Source organism: Cricetulus griseus (genome assembly GCF_003668045.3).
Source record: "Cricetulus griseus strain 17A/GY chromosome 1 unlocalized genomic scaffold, alternate assembly CriGri-PICRH-1.0 chr1_1, whole genome shotgun sequence".
Classification (NCBI taxonomy): domain Eukaryota; kingdom Metazoa; phylum Chordata; class Mammalia; order Rodentia; family Cricetidae; genus Cricetulus; species Cricetulus griseus.
In genome coordinates, this window is record NW_023276807.1 from 265848916 (window position 1) to 265872507 (window position 23592).

At 36.9% G+C, this 23592-nt stretch overlaps 1 long non-coding RNA gene across 25 annotated transcripts in view; it reads left to right on the top strand.

Moving 5' to 3' along the window:
* LOC103161398 overlaps positions 1-23592 on the top strand; it is a 641004-nt gene that overhangs the window by 479507 nt on the left and 137905 nt on the right. For 8 of the 25 annotated variants that reach the window (XR_004772295.1, XR_004772302.1, XR_004772291.1 and 5 more), the window contains exons 1-3: positions 364-3198; positions 5612-5705; positions 19031-19198. The exons of 1 other annotated variant lie outside the window; for it this stretch is intronic. This is a non-coding gene — a long non-coding RNA (glypican-5). Of the gene's footprint in view, positions 1-341; positions 3199-5611; positions 5706-17574; positions 18716-19030; positions 19199-23592 lie in introns of those variants that run through there. 16 more of the 25 variants (XR_004772307.1, XR_004772306.1, XR_004772305.1 and 13 more) reach the window with 9 other exon arrangements.

The following is a 23592-nucleotide window of genomic DNA, read 5'->3' on the forward strand; positions in this document are numbered from 1 at the left end:
GGGGAAAACTTCTGTGTATGTTTATAAATAAAGCACTTGCTTGGCCAATGAGACAGCAGGTTAGGCTGGACTAGGAGTCAAAGAGGATTCTGGGAAATGTAGTAGAGAAGTGGTGTTCCAGACAGGAAGTGACATAGCAAGGAGATTCATATTTAAGAAGAGGAAAAAGGAAGTGTCGCTCTCTTCTCCCCTCGGCTCCTGCTCCAGCAGCACGATGTGATCCACCAGCTAGGAGGGACGCCAATAAGGCGTCCGACAAGATAAGTCTTATAAAATATATAGATGTATGATAATTGATACTGAGCTAACAGATGAGAATCCTAGTCATTGGCCAAGCAGCATTGTAACTAATACAAGTCTCTCTGTGTATTCATTTGGGCCTAACTTGGGCAGGTGGCTGGTGTAAAGCTTACACGTGGCAGTGGGGCTCAGCAGCTTTTGGCAGAAAGATTTATTGTAACATTTATCATAACAGGAGACAGGTTGCAAGAAACCCTGTCTCAAACAAAGGACGGAAGGCATCTGAGAAATGGCACCCAGGGCTTTCCTCTAACCATTACATGTGTTCAAACACATATGGATACGGACAGACCACACTTTTAGACTCTTCACACAAACATATGCAAAAGAAATTGTGCATGAGTCATGTATCGAGAAGTACAGAAAAGGATAAGCAACAAGTTCAAACATTTTATGATTATCATCTGTCTATCATCTATTTCTCTTTCTCTTTATGTATCTATCTATCATCTATCTATCTATCTATCTATCTATCTACCTATCTATCTATCATCTATCCTTTTTCTTTCTCTTTACTTTCCTCTATCTCTCTTTCACTTTCTCTCTTGTGGAAGTATGGTATATATAATTTTAACTGCTTTTTTTAATACTGTTTAGATATGTGTGCATGCAGGCGTGTTTTTACTTATTAAAGATGACATTTATATTCCTTTACTTTCCTTAAGACTTTAGTAGCTATGAGACACCATCCTACCAAGAGAATAAAAGAAAAGTATTAAATCATATTATTCCAATTTTGCAGCAAAATGGTGATAAACTGTGGAATATTTGGCATTGAAAGAGTTCACATAGATAAAATAAATGCCATTTCAGCGACACTTCTTCTACTCCATGAACAAAAATGAAATGATAGGATTCTTCTGCTCCCAGTGTATTGAAGGTGGCAGTATCATTATTAACTAAGGCCAAACCCTGTCAGATTGGAGCATGTATTAGTTTGCTATTTGCTGCTATAGCACGGTGCACAATATTTGACTTAGAGCAACATATTTATTATTTTATAGTCTGTATGACAGATAGCTGACAGTACCATCACTGGGTTAAAATCAAGATATTTCTAGTACTGCATAGATTTCCCCCAGGAGAGGAGTCATTTTCTTTCCCTCTCTGTTTTTAAACCTTCTCTTGCCCCTTTTCTAATTCCTGTACTTGTCCACTTTCCAAGCTTAAAAGTTAGACATCCCTCAGTCCACACCCTTGCCTCTTGCTTCTTTTGTTGACACATTTTTAAAATTTTTTATTTAAATTAGAAACAAGCTTACTTGTCAATCTCAGTTCCCTCTCCCTCCCCTCCTCCCCTTCCCCCCAATCCTTGTCCCAACCTCTCTTATATATCATGAATAGTGATATGCTATCACAAGCCAACAGAAAGAAAGAGAAAGGCTCTATTTATATTTTCCAGCTAAAGCTTTTATTCCTTCTGTACATTTCTCCATCTGTTAAGAAAATGACACTGGTCATAGGTAATTGCTATATGAGTGTTTAAATATATATCCAAATGCCCTGAGACACTTAACAAAAGATTTGCAGTCTGCTAAGGACATGTCAGGACTGTATGGCAAAAAAAAAATTGTGTTGTTTTATTCCTAGCAAATGAAATTAAAGTACTTTAGTAATGTTTGGGTTTTCCAACCACTAATGAATTCCAGAATTTGCATATCTATAGAACTTTCTGTTTATTAATTAATCTTTTTTTCTAACATTTTTCCCTTGTTGGGAGTATATACATACAGACACATACAGAAAATTACATATGTGTATTAAAGTATTTTAGTCAGGTATATATAACAATACTAATGTATTCAAAAATGGATCACTTCTAGGAAGATTGTTATGTTTATCTAGTATTCGCAGTGTGTTTTAATGGGTCATGAATAATAGCCTTCATTTTACATGAGATCTTTGAAAATTGTCCTGCGGACATTTCAAGTTCAATTAGTTAAACGATTGATTGACATTATGTGAAAGACATTTGGCAAATAGTTTCTAAAATTTCATTAAATTAATTTTATTATTCAGTATGGTATTACTTTTATGCCTATGTCACAAAAGAAATAGAAAGATTTAGCAAAATAAAATTGTTAACTCAAAACAATGTGCTTTTTAATTGTACAACCAGAATATAAGTCTATATAGTTTGACTTTAAGGTTTATAGTCATAAGCATCAGGTTTTAGGGCTTGATAAGTTGAAGAATCAATATTTAGATAAAAAAGACTATGTGTTCTCACTTTTAAATCTAGTTTGTGCTGTTTGAACAAGCTACTATTTGTTAGTATTTAATCATCACACTTCATTTTTTCATGGTTTTAGTTTTTACAAGTCTCTTGTCACTACTATCACATGTGAAACATGGTTATGTTCTAGAGAAGAGATGCATGCATGCGTCTTACTATGAGACCATCTTTTTATTGTCTTAATGTAGTTTTAATCTATGTTTTCTTGATAATTAAGGGTGTTGAACCCATTATAAAATGCTCAGTAGCAATGTGGATTTCTTCTTGAGATCTCCAAAGAACTTAACTACAAACCACTGAGAATGAACACCAAGGGATCAACATATTGAACCAATTGTGACAGCATATATGCCCAATGTGAAGATAGAAAGTGGTACTACATTCCTCTTATACAGTGGATAGTTTTCTGTCAACTTGACACAAGCTCAAATCATCAATTAGGAAGATGCCTCTACTGGCCTATAGACAAACCATAGGGCATTTCCTTGATTAATGATTTAGACAGAGGGTCCGTCTCACTTTGGGCGGTACCATAAGCTGTGAAGAGCAAGCCAACAAGCAGCATTCCTCAATGGCCTCTGCTTCAGTTTCTGCATCCAGGTTTCTACCTTCAGCTTTGAACCCAGCATTATTTCAAGATAGAACATATGCTATAAGCTAACGTAAGCTCTTCTCACTCCAAGTTGCTTTGCTCATGTTGTTAGACATATCATCAGAAAGCAAAATAAGACATCCTAGGAGGCAGTTCTGGTATCTTTATTATATGAATGTCTGCTGTAATTCATTTCTCCAGTTGCAAACTGTGCTCAATATTTTGGCTAATAGTTTTGACCAATTATTATTTTTTAATTTAACTAAGGTATTTACAAATTGTACATACACATTTGCACAAACAAAGAAAATACATCAAAGTAACTTCTGTGGATTTCTTGTTCTTGAGCTGGTTCAGATCAAAATTTGTGCTACTCATAAGAACAGTTACCCAAAAAATTCCTGGCTACTGAATAGTATTTATCAAACTATAGAATATGGTTTGTGTAGCACGTACAACAGGAATAATAACAAAAGTTGTTTCTTATAAAGTTGTTGAATCCAAAGCATCAAGACTCATCTTTCAGTGGAACTTTCCTTTCATCTTAACCCTTTCCAAAATATTTTTTCTAAGTAATTGTACATATTAAGCCTGAGCCTCTGGAGCTTGAAGTCCTAGGAAAGTTTTTTTATTCACTAAGTTTTCTGAGATCTATCATAGTTTCTTCTCCTTCCCTCTCCTGCCAGTGCCCCCCACAATCCCTGCCTTCCTCTTACCTCTTCAAAAACTGGCAGGCCTCCCATGGATTTCAGCCAGCAAGCAAATATCAAGTTGCAGTAAGACTAGGTGCCTCCTTGTTGTAGAACATTATTTTAAGATGTGTTACATTTGTTTATGCCGTGGAATATTTGTTTTTATGATGCAAAGATGTGTTGCTTTCTTTTATGTTGCAATTTTTAAACTCTGTGAAGCTGTTATTCTTTGCCTGTCTAAAACACCTGATGGTCTAATAAGGAGCTGAGTAGCAAATAGTGAGTCATAAGAAAAAAATAGGTGGGGCTGCCAGGCAGAGAGGATACATAGGAGGAGAAATCTGGGAGGAGAATCAAGATAGAACAAGGAGAGGGGGATGTCAGGAAGTTGCCACCCAGCCAGCCATGGAGTAAGAGTTGAAAGCAATATATACTGCAGTAAGAAGAGGAAAATGCACAGAGGCCAAAGGTAGTCAGGATAATTTAAGAACGAAACAAGCCAAGCTAAGGTCAGGAATTTATAAGTAATAGTTAATCTCTGTGTGTGATTTAGTTGGGAGCTGGGTGGTGGGCCCACAAGAGAGTATAGAGCTCAAAGAGTAATAATAATAGTGATAATAATAATAATAATAATAATAATAATAATAATAATAATAATAATAATAAACACCTCCTCTCCTGTTAAGGATGAATGAGGCAACCCAGTATGAGAGAAAGAGTCTCAAAAGCAGGTAACAGAGTCAAAGACAGCCCCTGATCTCACTGTTAGGAGTCCCTTAAGAAGACCAAGCTATGCAACTGTGTCATGTGCAGAGGGCCTAGATCAATTCCATGCAAGCTCTTCAGTTGGCTGTTCAGTCTCTGTCAGCCCCTATAAGCCCACGTTAGTCCAGTTGGCAGTTCAGTCTCTGTCAGCCCCTATAAGCCCACATTAGTTGATTCTGTGGGTTTTCTTGTGTCCTTGGATTCTCTGGCTCCCATAATCCTTCCCCTTCTTGTGCCAGATTCTCTTTGCTCTTCCTAATAATTGGCTGTGGTCTCTGCATCTGTTTCCTTCAGTTGCTGGGTGAAGTCTCTCTGATGACAATTGGGTTAGGCTGCCCTCTATGAATACAGCAGAATGTCATTAGGAACATTTCCTTGACTCTTATCTAGTCATGTTGGGTTCTATCCTAGGTTTTGGGGCTATCCAATTTCTGGACTCTGGTCCACCAGAAGGGGTAGGCTCCCTTTCATGGTATATTTCTCAAGTTGGGCGAGTCATTGTTGGCCACTCTCATAATTTATGTACCATTTTTACCACAGCATATCTTGTAGGCATGGAAAATTGTAGAACAAAGGTTATGTGGCTGAGCTGGGGTCCTAATCGCTCTACTATCACTATTTCTCTGTGGGACAGTTTGAAAAGAGGGATGGTGATACCTCCAAAAGTTCTTTTATTATATAGGATTGTTTTAGCTATCCTGGGATTTTTGTTTTTCCATGTGAATTTGCACATTGTCCTATTAAGTTCTGTAAAGAATCTCCATAGACTCAGTTGGCCAGGGGTTATTTGCTTGGATTCCAGGTACATTTAGTGATTTGGAGAACTTTGTGAAAACACATATATTTAACTCTCAGCACATAGCTTGCCGCTCTTCACCACTGACTTTAGCATACCAGTGATTTGAAAAGAAGTAAATGAAACTGGAGAAGTGGCCTTTATTGAAATCAGAGGACCTGTGTGAAGATGATTGAGTATCATATGTGGTGAACCATCTCTGATGCAAAATGTACACAATTGCTTTTTAGGAGAAAAGTAAAATTCAAGATTGATGGAGTTTTAAATGAAAGGGAACTCTTTCTCGTAGCTTCACCTCTGCTTATATCACTTTCCAAATAGAGGGTAAGCTGTTGTGATTTTCTTCAGAAATTGATCAGAGCACAGTGACACTATGTACTGAATCACAGTTGAAACATGCAGAGGACTTCCCAGACATTTTATTGTTTTGTCAAATTTTATTTTCAAAATGTTTCTGTAATGCCAGGTGGGAATTATTTTAACTCTAAGTTACAGCTTGTGATTTCAATATCTCTTAGTTGTTTCTTCCCTAATCATGACTCCACAACTTTCTATATGCTTCTGAAAGGAATTTGTAGAAGATCTTATAGTCTCGAACTAAACTTCCCCAATTTCTCAGCAACCTTACAAATGAATGGAGATGCTGAATGGCTGCTCCTTGATAAACAGAGATGGGGGTGTGTCTTGAACCAGATACACAAGGATCTCTAGGCCAGAGAAAAGGTTACCTTTCTTCCCCCTCACTCCATCTTAAGCACTAATATTCATATCTCCTCTCACCTAAAACACTGGTATACAAAGTATTTTTCAAGAAGATGATTAAAGTCAGTGATAGTAGCATGAACAAATTCTACCAATTACTTTTCAAACAGTTGTGAATTAAAGACAATGTCAACATGATACATGTTGTTGTAAGAGAAAAACAGTGACTGCTGGCAACTTCATAATGATAACTTCTGGAAATGACCTGACTTTGCAGGTCAGGCTCAAATCTGAACACTACACACAATTGATTAACACTTTCAAAATAGTACATTACTACTATATTGAGAGATGTGATCTCCTTAGGGGAGAGAAAAAACAAACTTCTTAGGACTCATTAAATCACTGACACTACAATAAATCATAACCCTGTTAAAAGGAAATAGTCTAATATAGACAGACCTGGTCCAGCTGTTCCAATATCATACAGCATATGGAGCTTAGTAATTGGACTCAAATGATAGCTGTTAAATCACTTACACCAATGTGTGGCATTAGACTTCTATAGGAAAGGACAAAATACTTCTTAAGGTGTTACTAGCATGAGTAATGTCCTTTAAACTACTCGTGAATATCTCCCAGATTAAGATCTACTTGTTGGTTTCCATGGAGACCTTTCAAAGTAGAACATGTTTGTTCCAGGTCATCTCAGGGTATAATTCATTTTGTGATTTGTTTGACTTCACACTAGCACTTCCTTCAGGGTTTTGTTATTTGTATTTTGTTTGCTGGTTGTTTTAAAAAGCACCAGGATTTCTAGTTTATATTTTTCTTTTAAATTTTTTATTCATTTTATATACCAACCACAGTTCACCCTCCTTCCCCTCCTCGAATTTACACCTCCTCCCCACCACACCTTCCATCCTCTCCTCAGAAAGGGTAAGGGGAGTCAAGAACGTTAAAATAAAGTTCACTTAAAAATAGCAACCTTGTCACCCTGTGAATATCCATAGTAAGGACAATATAGGGGTAAAACAATGCAAAATGATTTAGTTTTATAGGCTTATAATAAAGACTAAGATTTAGTTGCTGGAAATATTTGTGTCCTGTCATTAGGGGTGTGAGATATGCATCAACTAAGCAGAAGGACATGTCGTTCCTATCTCACTGGGTCATGTATTGTGTACAGCAGAGCTTACCCTGCTATGAACAAACATGTTCTCTGAATGGAAATTCAACTTTTTCTCAGATGAATTGCTTCTTCTCGTTGCAATTTTACTTTAAACCAGATCTGCAGGCCTCCTTCTATACTTTTGTTTTGGTGGTGTGGTATAATTCATTTGTAACTGTTGGTTAGATGCTTCTTTGGGAAGAAAGACAAAGGACATACTGTTTGCCCACACTGCCATGGTTCTGTGGATGCAGTACCAGCTGCCTACCTACAAAACATGAACCTATCTGGAACCTGAAATTTACTTCTGTCTCCTGTTTTTGTTTCTTCGGTATATAGCAGAAGCCTTCCTTGTGCCTTTAATCTATAGATTGACTCATTCTCTGTTCTTTGGTTTCTTAGTTTTTCTTCCACCTGTTTAACCAATCCCCTTGGCTAAATTTACTTTACTTTAAAACCTTAGGATGGTTTCTGTTTTCATAGATGGAATCTGACTTGTACAATCTCAAGCATCAACTTGATGTTTCCAGAGGGAGGTGTAAAACAGATGATGCCTGCCCATTTTCCTCACATTTTATATCAAACGTGACAGTGTAGATGCCTAATACAGTCTATTGAAAATTAACCATGAATCCATTTCTCACTGGAGGAAATTGAAAGAAAATGTACCAGGAAAACTGGTTGGAATCATAATGATTATAGAACACATAACAGAACAGGAAATGAACCACAGTGCCTGAGAATTGCCTCTGAAATGGGAATCCTCTATATTTAAACTCTGTGACAGGCATATGGCACAACTTAGTTGTCAATGTCAAGCAACAGTACAGAGAGGAAACAGGAAGATAAGAAGATAAGAGAGTGTTGTTTTTTTAGGTTTTTGTTTGTTTTTTTGTTTTGTTTCTCTGAGAAAGGGACTCTGTATTTCTGCTGACTTCACATTTGTAGTACTCCTCCTGTGTCTGCCTCCCATGGGTTAGGATTGTCTAAGAACTATCATACATTGCTATATACAGTGGGATGAATTAACAATAGTTTTACGGCTTCCATTCAGATGACGAAAAAGTTTCACAACTTTCTGTCCATAACTTAGGACCAGAGAACAGTAATGTCTTCCTGTAGGTAGAGTTTCTTCTTGTCCTGCCAAGTCCTGCCACCCTTCTCAGCCTCAAATAAACACAAAGATGCCATATTAATTATTAAACTGTTGTCTTATGGCTAGGGTTTCTTATTGGCTAGCTGTGTCTTAATTATTAACCAATAGCTACTAATCTATATATTTCTACAAGGCCTTATCTTACCAGGGAACTCCTACTGCATCCTATTCTCCTGGTCTCTACATGGTGTCTCTTCCACGGTGCCTCTCTTCCCTTTTCCTCAGCATTCTCCTTGTATATTAGCCCTGCCTATCCTCCTGCCTCTATTGGCCAAACAGTGTTTTATTCCTTAGCCAATAGGAGAAACGTGTATACAGAAGGACATCCCCCATCATCTTCCCATGGGGGTTTATCATATTCCTGTTGGAGTAGTGAGGTTATCCACTGTGCTTTCCCCCTTCAGCTTCAATGCCCTACTTGATGTGACATCCTTATTTCTCAAGCCCAGTTAATTACCCCATTTAGATCATTTCAACATCCTAATAATTTTTATCATCTTTCCAAGTTAAACAATTTCTCCCTCCTTTGCATCCTAGTCTGGTTACAGCTATGTCATTTCCCCCAAGTCAAAGCTACTGAAATGTTCTCTACAAATATTATCTTCTTCTTCCCTGAGCCTGTATTTCCATATCTCAAAAGAGACCAGAAATCTTTAACATTTACACTAAAACCATTCTCAGTAAGATCACTTGCTCATAACAAATCCAGTGGACACATTCAGCTTTGATTGCTCATGGCTTCTCAACAACTTTGATTACTTGAAAAATTTTTAAAATTATTTCCTAATATAATTATATTATTTTCCCAACACCCCTTTTCTCCCTTCAGTCCTGCCCACATACTTTCCTTCTTTAAAATTCATGGCCCATTTTTATTTAATTGCTGTTATACAAATATATACATGTGTATATGTATATGATATGATATATATCTATATATTCACTCATATATGAATACACAAATATGTACCTAAATGCATGAATACCACCTCTTCAGTGTATATAAAAGTACCTGTATGCTTGTTTCTGCTCTGATTATCTTTTGTTGACTATAATAATTTGTCTAAATTTGAGTCTTCACAAACTTTCCTCCTTCTGTGTTGACATACAGAGATTATGCTGGTTTTGTGAGGTGTCAGTTGTAGGTTTTCATCAAATACCCATGGCTTCACTAGTCTTAGATAGTTGATTAGGTTTCCAGTAACAGGAGTGCTTTCTCTCTCCTTGAAGGGGTTTTAGATCTATTTAGAGATTGTTTGTTACTGCCAAGGTATTTATGTTAGTACTGTACCCTCAGAGTTCTTTTTGTTGTCTTAGTTTGGCTTTTTTCACATTCTGTTCTTATGGTTTTGTCATGTTCTGCTGAATTTTGACTTTCCAAGTTGCCACTCACAAAGCTAACTCAGCCACACTTCCCCTAGGCATACTTTGAATCGTCCTTTCCCTTTAGCCAGATGCATTTTTCTTGATAAAACTTGGCTTAGTAGCAATCTGTAGGATCTTCTCCTTCTCCTTCTTCTCCTTCTCCTTCTTCTCCTCCTAATTTCTATAAATCTGACTCCATCTCTGGAGTTGAGCTAAGATTCAAGATCACAAATATATGGGAACACAACCTTAAGCTTCCTCTCATCTTTTTAATTTACTATTGTTCTGAAATATGTGGAATAGTTCTTCCCTTACATATTATAAGTGAATAACACTTGTTATGTACGTGTTGAATCAGATGCACAGTGCAATATCTAAATCTGATAATCCCCAAATCATACTCTTACTATATGTGTAAGAATTGTTAGCATGTGAAATCTGTTACAACCCAAATGAACAAGTCTTCTACCTATATTTGTAATTCAGTGGCCATCTTTGGCCATCTTACTCAAGACAGCTGTAGAAAGTGATGAAAATGGTCACATCTGGTTCTCATAATGTTCAGGATCTGTACTCTTCTCTTTATTCTCTATAATATATAAATTCAGTTGTCAATTCCTTGATCAGGAAGAGTTGCTTGGCTATGTATGTACCTGACTATCAGTCCAGTAGCCTTTGTACCTTGCCTATGTTTAACCCAATCATACTTTGAATTAACCCCAGGAAAACATTCTTGTGAGCCCTATATAGTGATTCAAGACTCATAATTTTCCTTTATATACTCTTCAGTAGTTATACTCCTGAATCTCTAACCCAAAGCCTGTCAATTTCATAAAAGCTTTAAAAAACTCTGGTCTGTTCAACATCATAATCTGTTACATTCCAGAGTTCCTGGTATGAAATATAATTTGTGAAACAAGAGAATTAACCTTCGAGATATAAAAAAATATATTAGTGTTCTAATCTTTACGTCAGTGTGATGATGTCAGTAAAACACAGAAAATGTGTCACCTATAGTTGTTCTTCTGCAATGTTGGGGCATCCATCTTCAGCCTGTAGACCTAGAGTGTCTGGCAGACTTCTCAGTGAAGCAGGAAATATGAAGATCTGTTTTGCTTTGTACTTGCAAAATTTGTCAGTTGTTTCCCTCTGTGTCCTGATGTGGAATGTCTGGCAGACTCTTCCATGAAACAGGCACCCTGAAAGACTGTCCATCTTCTTTAGCCATCATTTTCTTGTGGGTCCTGAATGTCCAGTTTATACAGGATACAGTCAAGCATACCAGACAAGAGCAGTTTTTTTTTGTTGTTGTTGTTCTTTTTTTGCCTGATTGGCTAGCTTTTGCCACAAAGAAAACAAAATCCATGGAGTTTCTTTGATACCCATCATCTTCATTGAAGTAGATTGGTGTTCCAGTTGCAGACGTGTCTCATTGTCATAAAAAGCCTAAGTTCTTAAAATATTTTAAATGCCACATTACGTATGTCTTTGAATTGTTTTAGAATCTACCTATCCATCTGTAATATATCTCTGTATAGCTAGAAATCCTAACTAATATGACCTTAAATTGAATATTATAGATGACTATGTCTTAATGATTTTACTAGTCATATATTACATTTTATATGATCTGCATAAACATAATACCTTCAACAAGAGTAGAAATATATGCAGTATAGAAAATTGACCTTAAATTTGTATCAGTAATTCAAAATCCATACCAACATAATGTATTGACTTCTATATCATATCCATTCTTTTTCTTTAGAAAGAGATTGTCTGTGACCATTAACTATTTATAATCAACCCAATTTATATTAAAATAAACATAAATAATCATTTTGGAAATTTTGGAGTAGTGTTCTATACTAATTCCTGCTGATTGGGGATGCTGGTAATTAGGTCTTTGATAGGGTACTTGTGTAGTTGATCCATCTTAGGCAGCAGTCCTGAAGCTGTCATGGATGTTGGACCACCTGCCCCATCACTTTAGGGGGTCTTGTCTGATCAAACCACATTAGCCTGGAAGGAATCCACAGATTTCTGTTACCTGTGGAAACAAAAGCAGAAACTCTTTTCCAAAGTAACAGGTCCTTAGACTTAAGTCTTGAAGTCAAGATATCTTTAAAGTACATATTTAGGTCTAGCTTAGCAGTTGGTACAATCAAATGTCTCTCTGTAGTTAATTAACTATAAAAAATTCAAAGAAAACACAATTATATACAAAATCCAGACTCTCTGTTTATTTTCTATCTTCATATGGTCCATCAACATAAAAAAGCAATGCATATTCACGGCATACAAGATATCCCATATCAAAATTGTCTCTCACCTTGCATGATGCTGTAACCATATGTGTTGCTAACTGGGCACATTGCTCTACCTGTAGGTATGTCTAGTTAGAAAAGTTCCTTTGTAGCTTGCAAAACTGCTTATACTTCTGATGGTAGAGATACAGAACAAAAAGATAATGGCTGACCATGGGGGAGTTGGCAGTGTGAAGGGGAAAGAGACAAGTAACAAACTGATAATCATTGGAACCCATCTCATTTGTGATGATTATACATATGAATACACAAATATACATATATGTGATAAATATGCATGTACATTTATCATCAGCAAATAATATACAGTAATATATATGCATATATATGTGCATATATGTATGTGTGTGCACACACACTATATATGTACAGTTTTCTAATACTCTGTTTTCTACCCTTTCCTATAGTATTTCGATAACCATATAGTAAAGATACTAAATTTACTAACATTGAAAGATAATATATGATTGGCAGTCTTTAAGCTGGAAGAGATTCTGTATGTCATCTTGTTGATCTTCATGATGGTCTACTGAGACTATTTACTCTCACAAAATATTACAAGTAAAGTTCATCATGTTGCTAGAAACCACATTAACTCTGCAGGCATGTCATAAGGGGATTCACCTCAACATTTCTGATAATGCTTGTGAACTCTGATCTTGAAACATTAGGGGTCTATTTACTGAAGCCACATATTTTAAGCAGTATATTGTCAATTTTTGATTAATAAATAAATTTAGTTTCATTAAATACATTCCTCCATGATGAATAATACAAAGAAAGTACAACCATATACATTGATAATTCTACTATTTGTAATTCTAAATTTAAAAGATCAGGAAGAGGGATCTGAAGAGTTTTAGTTGTTTACAGGAAGGACCCAGCCCATTATGGGTGGTGTCATTCCTTGTCTGGTGGTTCTAGGTTCTATAAGAAAATAGGCTTAACAGGTGGTGAGGAATAAGCCAGTGAGCTGCACCCCTCCTTGGCTGCTGCATCAGTTCCTTCCTCTAGATTCCTACCTTGTTTGAGTTCCTGTCCTGACATCCTATAATGATGAACAGTGAAGTAGAAGTATAAGCAAAATAAGGCCTTTCTTCCACAACTTGCTTTTTAGTCATGGTATTTCCTATCAGCAGTAGAAACCCTAACTAAGATACAGGCTATCAGAGTCCATCTTCTAGTTGCCAGAGACACCTATGCATATGTGTGCATACAAGCATAGAGAAAAATTAAATAAAATAAACTAAAAAATAAAAAAATAATAAGGAATATATCATGTATAATATAAACTCTTTATGGAAATACTAAACCAAAGTAATTAAGAATATGCATATATGTACTAAAAAGAAAATGAAAGCCAAGAAATTTTCTTTAAAATTATGGTATGATTAAGACAATATTAAATAGGGGATTTTGAAAATGAATGTCTAAACAGGTGTCTTGTTTAGAATCCAGGAAAGTAATTAATCTATAGATTGGACTGAGGTGTGGTTCCTGAATGCTCATGTTATTTGTTATATCACATACTTTTATATTTGTGCTCTCACAGATGTATATTTTATCAATAGTTAAAGCCTTTCAGCTCTCTGGACCTATCTTTTTATTCTCCTTCACTCTCATTGTCATTATCACACTCAGCTTTTGTTGGGTTATAGATTCATTGCTAATTGGTTACATGGTTTGGACCAGTAGACATTTCACTAGGCTGCATTTTATTTGGGCAAATCTATGTTCTAGTTCTTGATCTGTTTACAAATTTTGTATGAATTATGCCATCTGGTAAATATGACTTGTAATTTTAAAGCTTAAAAATCAATCCATCTATTTGATTTGTCTTTTCAACATACAGTAAAAAAGTAAAAATCAGAGGATTAAGCAGCCTTCAAAAACATTTCTAAATTTATCTTTATCATGGCAGATGTTGCTTTCTCAGGAAATGTTGAATGCAGTATTCTCTGCAGCTACCTGATTTAGCAGGGAGCTTTTGTCTACCCCACAGAGATCTGAGCTAAAATCCTCCATTCAGTTTTTAATCTTACAGCATTTATTCTCTTTCAAGACTTTCCAGTTTGCCAATTCATTGGATTTTGTTTATCACCTTTCTACAAAAGCTCATTTGTTCATTGACAGTTACATTCTAAGTTAAATCCAAAGTAGGGCAAATTAATGAATATTCAAAGTGGCCCCAAGGTTTGTTGTTAGCCTGACAATTCTATCACATCAACCATATGTAAAATCTATCTTCCAGTTAAATGTGGCTGTTTTTGCTGTGTTGGAGATTATTTACTGTGTTGTGCTTTATTAGTCATGATTAACAGGAACTGTTTGATCAAACAAGGCCTTCTCATGTCTGAACTCATACATCAAATAATCTGCTATTGATTTGTCATATTAGAGTTTTATAGCATCACTATTTCTTTATTTCATGTTTCCCATATCATTTGGTGCAAAATAAATGAGAAAGAGTTGATCAAAAATCAAGACAATACTACAATTTTTTTCTGTATGTACAGAGTGCATTGATGCTCAACTATTGGCCAAAATGAAGAGTATGCTCCTATCTTGTTACAGCAAATGCTGCACAGTGAAGTTTAGAGAGTTTGTTCCTTCCCTTTCTATCTCTTCTGTAAGGATCATCTATCACAAAAACAGGAAGTGAGTCTATGCTGTTTAAATCAAGGCATGAGAAAATAATTAAGCCAAGTTTAGTCACACTGGGGAAAAGATTTTGTTCCCAACTTCATTCCATTCTTCACATATAACATTTGGCAGTCTTTCTGCCACGGTTCTCTTCTTAACAAGAATGCCTAAATAGTAGCTGTCAATTATCTCCAACATAATGCTTAGTAGTCTACTGTGTCTGTTACCACTCCACTCATAACCTTCTCTATGTATTGGTGAACATTTACAAGTTTGCTCCTCCAAAAATTGTTTTAAACAAAGATTTGTTATTGCTCTTTCCATTACTCAAAACAGTAGCAGGATAAAAGAGTGGGCTAAGTGACAAAGAACACTGTCTGGTCTTCCAGAGGACCTGGGTTCAATTCTGAGCACCTACATGGCAGCTCACAGCCATCGGTAACTTGTGTTCTAGGGGACCTGATCCATCTGATGCATTCTTCTGGCTTCCATGGGGCACCAGGCACACACATGGTTCATAGGCATGTGAGCAGACAAAGCACAAACACACACATGAATAAACAAACAACCTAAGTACCTTCAGTACCACAAATATTCTTTCCAGGTCTCTTCATGGTTAGTATTGTTCTGCTTCATCTCTCAACTAGAACATTGTCTTCATCTCCTACATCTTTTCCTTCTTCACTTCTTCATGTAGCCAAATAGTCAAGGATCATTCAAAATGACACCTTTTAAAATACAACTTCTCCCAATAGGATTTAAAATCCCAATGAGCTTTAGATATTTTCAAAATGTTCCTAAGACTCAGAACAGTTCTCATCTGAGTTCTCAAAGAGGTTCTGCAATTTTCAGTTAATAAATCATTACCAATGGGAGATGATCTTCTATGTGTTTTTCTTATTGGTTGATGAGTAAAACACTGTTTGGCCAATAGAGGTAGGAAAATAGGCAGGAATAGGAGAATTCTGGGAAAGGGAGGCAGAGAGGCACCTTGAAGGGACACCATGTAGCTACAAAAGTAGTAACAGGTCCAAGAATTCTCTGGTAAGGTAAGAACATGTAGAAATACATAGATTAGTAGGTATGAGTTAATAATTAAGACAGAGCTAGCCAATAAGAAGCCCTGGCCATCGGCCAACAGTTTTATAATGAGTACAGCATCCATGTGTTTATTTGGGGCATAGAAAGGCTGAGGGACCTGAGAGGACAGAAAACTCCAGTTACAGATTATTAATGTTTACAACCTAGTAACCAGTTAGTAGAAAATTAATAGTATGGTCTATAATGCTACATGAAATTTGTAAAAGAAATATCTTTCTTTTGCCCTAGTCAATTAAAATGTTCTCATTTGTTCATTAACTAATTTTCATCAGCTTAATACATTTATCCCAAATGTGTAAAATGGGGAAATAATTTTTCAAGATAGAAATAGATTTTTTCATCTAATTTTTACACTGTATTTACAACCTTCTCAGTCCTCCATCTCAAGCCTCCAGCTCTGCCTGAGCTGCCCTTCCAATTCTTGTTGACCTTCCCTTCTTTAATTTTATATATAAAATTATATGTCTTCATATCTCCACTCTGCACAGTTTTCATATATATATATTATATATATATATATATATATATATAATATATATGTTCACACACACACAAATGAACACACACACATGTATATGGGCTTAAGGCTGAGCACTTGCATGGGAGAGCTAATTCCTGGAGCAGTCTTGATTCTCTTTTCACAGCAGCCATTAATTGCCTGTAGATCTTCATTTCGGGGTTGGGCCTTGTGACATTTCCCCATCATTGCTATATGTCAAGAGGTGTTGTCATTATGCCGGTCTTATTTAGGTAACCATATTGTTCAGAGTACAAAGAGTGCAACTTCTTTGTCATATAGAGATATTATTGCTAGAAGATGTACATACATATATGTATGTGTATACACACACACACATACACACACACATACACCACACACACACACATATATATATATATGTATATATATACATATATATATATATGTATCCTGGCATAAATTTACATATTAAATTAGACTTATGCATACTTGACTCATATAATATTTATCGATTCTCATAAAGACTACATGAGTATGTACCATATTGTATCATTTCCATGTGATGAAATGGTCATAGATATGTTAAATGGTAACACAGGTAATTAATAAACACAGAGCAAGAACATGCCCTATCACTGTCGAACCCATCTAGTTAACCAATTTCCAATTCTTCTGTATCCAAAGTCATCATGAAATTAATTGGCCAACACATTGAAGCCATACAATTAAAAGCCCATTGGCACATTATCTTTACCCTTCTTCTTTAAAATAATTTTTGTTTGAGAATTTTGTACATGCTTATAATGAGCTTTAATCACATCCACCATTTATGTCATAAATTCAATTCTTCAATCCTTAAGTAGCAGCAAGTGAATATATTTCTATGTGTTAAATTTACTTATCTTAGTTACTGAAGTTGAAAACAGTATATCTATTAGTATTTTCCCTTGCTAATCCTCCAATGAATTGTTTGTTGACACAGTTAAAATGAAAAAGAACCTCTAGAAAAAAAATTGACTTTTATCCAATAAACATCCCTTTAACCTACTATGTGTTAATCTCTGGAGATATGATGGTGAATTAGGCATGATTTCTTAATGAATTCAGTGCCTACTGAAAGTAGTAATCACACCCAATTCCAGTAAGTTGAGCATAATTAGAAATATACTGAAGACTATGTCACAGCAAAGTTTACAAATGATTTTAACAGCAAAGCTTGATTCTTTTTTGTTTTCATCCCACTGTAGCCAGGGTCTGTGTACACATCCATGGCTCCTGTTGCTGTTGAGTGTCATGCTGACTCCAGAGACCAGAACTGCCTCCTGGGGCCGAGTTCAGGTTCATGAGCCATGCTGCCACTGGGGCCATATCGGTCTTGGAGGCTCTTGCTGTCAACTGGGGCCATGGTACCATCCAGGCCTTGGCTGCTGCAGCAGAAGGCCATGTCTATGCCTGTGGTTGTCCTACTGCAGCTGATGTCATTATTGATACCAGTGTTCCCATGGCACCAGCGGGCCACATGAAGCCTTGAGTCTGGGCCACATCCTGTGGCTTTGGTGTAAAGAGACCATGCTGCCTTCAGAGCCATCCTGGTCTCAATGCCCATAGCTACCACTCAGAACAAGGACGTTGACCAGGCCAAGCTGCTGCCTGAGGACATGTCTCGGTCCATGGAACAGCTACAGCTGTGGTGTGCATTGAACTCTGTTGCACAGGTTACCACTAGGGCCCATACAGAGACCCTGGGATCTGTATTAGAGCCTGTGGCTTGCCTGGATTCAGGGGAGCCACACAACAGCAGGAGCCATACAGACATGGGTGGCCTGTACTACCACCTGGGACCAGAGTGTCATCCCGGATGCCTCTGAGGGCCATGTCTGGGTCCATGGCCCTGTAGCAGCCAGGGTCGAGATTGACATACATGGCTCCTCTGGTTGACACCAAGAGCCATGAAGAAGCCTGGGATCAGACCACCACCTGAGTCTGGATTGGTGACAGAGGACCAGGAAGCAACCATATCTGGGTGACCTGTGCTGCTATTCAATGATAAAGCTTGGATTCTTATTCTAGAAGGCAGGCATGTTTAAAGTGGAGATCTGTAAATAGTTCTCAATGTGTTGATCTGCTGAAGAATAGCAAGACAGGACTACAATTAGCTTTGGCCATAAATTTAGTAGCATCATATTTAAATTTCTAAAAATATTTTATGTGCATGTGTGTTTTTGCCTTCATGTATGTATATGAATCACATGTATGTCTCTAACCCCAGGAGGTCCAGGATTGGTCACTGGATCCTCTGGGGTTGGAGTTTGAGATGGTTGTGAACCACCATATGAGTGAAAACAGATCCCAGGCTCTCTGTAAAAAATGAAAGTTGCACCTAAGCAAAGAGCCACCTCTCCAGTCCCTACAATTAGCATTTAAGCTTTGTTTCTGGCAGTGATTTTGTTCTATACAGACATGTATTGCTTAACAAGAGAACACATACAGGAGACATGATATAATTGTAAGATCACAAAAAACACACTGTCGAGGTACTGACATTTTAAAATATGGGTAGATATGATCTAAACATATTGTATCCTTGTATGAAATTATCAAAGAATAAGCAAATCTAAAAGTGTATTTTCTAGAAATTTCCTAGAAATTCCAATAAAAGGCAGGGTAACCTCAAAATTTATTATAAAATTTCAATTTTTACAGATATTATTTAATGTGTCTAGTTTGCATGGAAACATTACATCTGTGAGTTATTTCTTTGAATTTACAAGACACATCATGGGGAAGCCAGCTCTTGTTTTCCAAATTCATCAGGAAATTAGATGGTATGTTATTTAAGAATCCCAATCTTATCATTACTGCAATGAATAGGTAAGTACACCTTTGATGGTTCATCTTGAATGCCGACTAGATTGTATTAGGACAAACTACAAATTAGTGACTAGAAAGACCATTATAGAGGGTGACTGTGGAAGTTTGCTGCATTGGCACATGTAGCATTTAAACAGATTATTTAAAGTTTGTAGAACCGTGGAATGGTCTATTTAGAAGAATCAAGTAACAGGAAACATGCTTTTGTATAGGGTAAACCTCCAATTTGGCCTCTTCCTGGATGGCATGTGGTAAACAGCTTTTCTTCCATGCTTCCACTTTACCACTGATTTACAAAGAAGAAAGCCAACCGTAGTCTGAATCCTCTTTAAGCACGAGCCAACACTCATCTTGTCACCTTTGAATGACATCTCTCGGTCTCTCTCACACCTCTATATATTAACCCTGAGTTACTCTCATTTCTAAATCTGAGGTGCAGACTGTAACATTTGTAGATACTGTAGATAACGGTGCACATGTCCTCATGATGATTTGCCTGTCTGAATCTCACTATGAAGAGTTTCACACTCTGGAGTAGCAGATTACAGAATGGTGAAGGATTGCTTTTCATTTGTGAAGAAAGAAAAGATACTATTTTTTAAAAGATGGTATAAAAAGAAGAAATCTGAAAACACAGCTGCATTTTAAAGTTGGTTTTTGGAAAGCATGCCTGTAGAGAAATTGAGGATCTGGAAGCTGGTCTTGTCTTAAAGGTAGTCAATTATGTAGAGTGTAGTCTGTTTTCTCTACTGGTTTCACACTGCAGAGCACTTAACTGCAGTCACCAAAAGAAACACAAGGAATTGGAGCTGAAATTGTGTGGCTCTATGTCTGTCTGCTTCTTTCTCCTCTGCTATTGGCCAGCTAACTCCATTTGAAAGTTCTCTTAAATGAAGTCAATCAGGAAGGAAGTGAAGAGATGCACTATTCAATCAGCCACTAAAATTACAGAGCCATGTTCTCCCAAACCCATATATTGCAGTCCTGTATCTCAGGGTGACCTATGCAAACTTCCACACTGTTTGATACTGACAAAAGTAAAGAGTGGTAAGACTTTTTCCCTAGAGGGCTTTTGCCTAACATGTGTTGAAGGCACTAGAACTATCTATTTTTTTTTCTTCCAGACAAGGACATATAAAGACATGCAAATGTGAGAAAATAAGTTTCTGTTGTACAAACCACTCATTCTGTGGTGTTTTGCTATGGAAGTTTAGCACACACACTAATGCAGTGTGCTGTGTGCAAAGCAGTTTCATGATTATTATTTGAGAAGATTCCTTAGGCATTCACTAATGTTCACTTCTGCTTTCTCTTGGGGTCTTTCCCTGGCTACTCAATTCATGACATCATGACTTCCTTACCTTACATAAAAAGCCAGGCAACTCTCTACAAAATCTGGTTAGGCTGAAGAAAGCTCATCAGAGCAAGCCCCATCTAAGGATTGTTATATTGCTTAAATGTCTGTGCCCTAGTTCAGATCTTATCAGTGGCATTCCAGAAGCTTCTGATCCCCCTATTTGTCAGCTGTGGCCCCTGTTGAGAATTCATTGCATCAGGTATTTTTCCCTGCTTCTTCCTAGGCATTCTAAGTTCCATCCCAGAGCCTACCCCAGCAAAGCCCCTGCATTCTAGTCCGCACCTCAGTTTGCAAATTCTGTTATTAGGAAATTCTACAAAATGGAACCATAGATCTTGTTTGTGTATGTGGAAGGAATCTAAAACTGCAGAAATATTATATTCTATTTTAAATTCCCCATCTGTCTATAATTCCTTCTACACTTTCATGAGATGCTGAAGGCCACAAATGCATTGCTTATATGACTATCCACACCATTTAGGACTGTATGAAATAATCATAGTTTCTGACAAATGCATTCTGAATAAACTGCAGTTATTTCGTTATCTCTCCATAGGCTAGATTAACTTTAAATAGAAAATTATTATAAAATTTCAGTGTCTCGATCTAGGACTTTAAGTTGGATAGAGTTTGGCTATGCTCCTTGAGTGACAGTTTATATGTACTTTAATAAAACATTTTTATGAAAGTGCAGAGCGTCACTTCACATGGAATCATGTGCATATGAACTTTATTCATACAGCATCCCCAGTATCTGTCACTGCTTTCAAATGGTAAATATATGCATCCCTCACTGGGCTTCAGCCAGTTCATAAAAACATTAAAGTCGCACATTCTAAATGGGCAACAGTGATATTTTAATTCATGTAAAGACCAAAAATTTGACATCTCAGGATAAAAGTGTCTTCCACTTCAAATACTTATCAAAATTTGAGGGGCAGGCTTGAAAATTTTCATTTTTAATCTGATTTTTATATTATATAACACGCTTGATACCTACTGTCATTTGTAAAATGAGTAGACATTTGAGATTTTATCCTTCACTGACTAAGTCAGGTGGCATTTAAGCATGCTCATATTTAAAGTAGAATAAAATTCATAATGTGACAAATTATTTGTGACATACATTTATCAAAATGGTATAAATCAAAGGTAATAAATTAGCATATAAAACATCTATACATTAATATATCTTTTTCCCCCGACAATGAAAGGTTTGCAAAGGAATTACATCATTAGCTCACTGAAGAATTCTGTTCTTTTTTGAGGTTTGCTCTCTCTTCTTCTTCTTCTTCTTCTTCTTCTTCTTCTTCTTCCTTCCTCCTCCTCCTCCTCCTCCTCCTCCTCCTCCTCCTCCTCCCTCCTTCCCTCTCCCTCTCATCTTAACTTTTATTGACTCTTGGCATTTCACATCATGCATTCTGATCCCACTTATTCCCTAGTCCCCTTCAAATTGCTCTCTGCCCTTGCAACATCTCCACCATCAAAACCAGGTTTAAAATAAAAACAATATCAAAGAAACAACAAAATAAATGAAGACTCTTGTCACAGAAGCTGTAGTGTGGCCTGTTGACTGTCACACAGTTTGTTTACCCTGTAGTCCGTTCATTTTGACTTGCAGGCATTCATTGCCGCAAGTCATTAGCTCTGGCTTGTGGCCTCTGGCTAGTGCTACACTGCCAGTAAAGGGCTCTCAGTGGAGCTCCTTTTGGATATCCTGTTGTGCTGTGTCATAGAGATACTGTATGTGTGGATATTTAGTTTTGTTCCCTTCACATGCTCCAGCAGTTCATAGATTGAGTGGGTGTTGGGGTGGACCAACTTAAGCCCTGGTTCTGGGCCTGTCTGGTAGCTGGGTTGGGCAGTCTGCCAGACTTCCTTCACTACCTAGGCAGGGTCTCCAGTACTGCCTCAAGGATACCTCATCCAAATCATCCTGCAGCAAGAGGTGGAGCCAGTTCTCCTGCTCATGGGGCCTCAGCTTTACATTACCCACACCCACTCTACCAGGGCCAGCTCTTTTTTCTCACAGGCAAGGTGCAAAGTCCTCTCTCATAGTAGCTGCCATGGTCTTATGAGGGGACAAATGCAGGTGGGTGACTTACCAAGTTGTCCAGAATTCTCGTTAGCACTGTGGTTGGGCTACATGGTAACCACATGGTCCTTCACATGATGTGCTATGCTCTCTTGATAAAAGGAGATTAAGCACTGCCCAAGAAAGGTTTGTCCCTAAAATTCCATTCATTATTTCAAATGAATCACTTAAGACTATTCTTGGTGAAATAACAAAGCAGAGAATTGAAGTCAAACATGTAACACTGAATGGTGTCTTTATTTCTGGTAGGGCATCATTAATATTTTCCAAATAGAATGTGAACTTATGGTGCATCCTCTGCTATCAGCTTCTAGATTTTATTTATTTATTTATTTATTTATTTATTTATTTATTTATTTAATGTGTTAAGATGCCATGTTAGAATCAAATTTCTAGATTCACAGAACTCCTGTGCTTTACTCTCAAGTACCTGGAACCACAGGTGTGTACCACTGTATCTGGCTTTAATTTTAACTCTTCTAATTTCCTATTTTTATGGAAATAACACAATAACACACACACACACACACACACACACACACACACACACACACACACATTTTTGTTTATCCACCATTAGTTGATTTAATGTCTCCTTTAGATTTTCCTGGGTCATGAAGACTACATTCTACTTTGGTGAATGCAATTAATATGCACACTCTATTTCACTCAAAAAGGATAATTCATTTCTGAAATGCACAGTAGGAACAGCCCTACCAACAATGTGATGTTAAATTTCCAATCAGAGAATTACTAGGTGTAAGAACTGAACAGTGTATGAAGCAGTGAGACAGCCAGGTGGATGCCTAGGGAAGGACCAGCAGGCCAAGGGGCCTAGAGCCAAGTTGCAAAGGCTGGAGCTGCTGTCAACACTGAAAAAATATTAAAGGTATAATATAGTTGATAGACTTCGTGAAGAAGAGTGGAATCAGGCAACAAATC